Source organism: Colobus angolensis, unplaced genomic scaffold, assembly GCF_000951035.1.
Source record: "Colobus angolensis palliatus isolate OR3802 unplaced genomic scaffold, Cang.pa_1.0 Scaffold96, whole genome shotgun sequence".
Taxonomy (NCBI): domain Eukaryota; kingdom Metazoa; phylum Chordata; class Mammalia; order Primates; family Cercopithecidae; genus Colobus; species Colobus angolensis.
The window spans coordinates 3,265,786-3,266,954 of record NW_012123598.1 but is presented as its reverse complement, the minus strand read 5'-3'; the positions used below and the strand labels follow the sequence as shown (position 1 = coordinate 3,266,954).

General features: G+C 48.8%; 1 long non-coding RNA gene across 1 annotated transcript in view; it reads right to left on the bottom strand.

Annotated features, from left to right (window-relative positions):
* The window catches only part of LOC105504887, a 9,298-nt gene that overhangs the window by 6,925 nt on the left and 1,204 nt on the right, over positions 1-1,169 (bottom strand). The gene's annotated exons all lie outside the window — the stretch shown is intronic.

Sequence of the window (1,169 nt, the reverse complement as noted above, 5' to 3'; positions counted from 1 at the left end):
TCACCATCATCACCACCATCACCATCATCACCATCACCATCATCACCATCACCATCATCATCATCACCATCATCATCACCACCATCACCATCATCACCATCACCATCATCACCATCACCATCATCATCATCATCACCATCATCATCACCACCATCACCATCATCACCATCACCATCATCACCATCACTGTCACCGTCACCATCATCATGACACCGTATCACGAACATAATCACCACCATCATTATCATCATCACCACCACCTCCACTACCACCAGCATTCCTCTTTTCCCTAGTTCTTTCTTGTCAGTCTGGAGCAAAATATGGAAATGGGGTAAGTGGAGCACTAATCTCCCTTCTTTCACTCATCCCACTCCCCACAAGAGAGGCCACGTGTGTGGTTTCCAGATGACAAAGTCTCATCCTGCCTTACAGCAAGAGGGGACCCCTGGGGCCAGATTCCTGAGCACCTAGTTTTGGCTGCAATAATGACAGTCTGGGTGATGATGTCAGGGTGGCCGAGTCCCCTCCCAGGGCTGGCACTTCCCCATCTATCAGTGTGGCATTGGAGGATTCCAGTGAGACGTAACACGGGGAGTGGCTGGAAAAATACTTTGTAACTGTACGGCGAATGCCAAGGGGCAGGGGTTCTTGTACACATGGAAGCAATCCTGAGTCAGTTTACAGGACGGGAAGGGCCCCTTTATATAGATGACCAGGGTCCTTATGCAGGTAGAAGGGGTCCTTATGCAGATACGAAGGCTTCTTACACAGGCATGTGGATTTTTCAGTATGTTCTGGAGTAGCCTATACACACAGGAGGGTTTGTGCTTAGAAGCTGTGTCCTTATACAGGTTAGGAATAAAAGTGGGACGGACATTTTACAGAAACACAGGCATCTTTTACAGGTGAGAGCACTTTCATACACAGGAATTTTTATCTGTGGAACTGGCCGTTCTTTGTAAAACGCTCTATACTTACTAGCGACCTTTACACAGACATGAAGGTTCTCCATAAGGATAAAGGGATCATTATGTTTTAGGGTGAAATAACAGTATGAGTGGCCTCTTATGGATAAGGAGGGCTGTTTTCAATCGCGGTGCAAGCCAGCTCTCCGGATGCCACCGACGCCAGCAGCGCGGTACCTGCGCGGGCAGCAGGTGGGAGCCGCG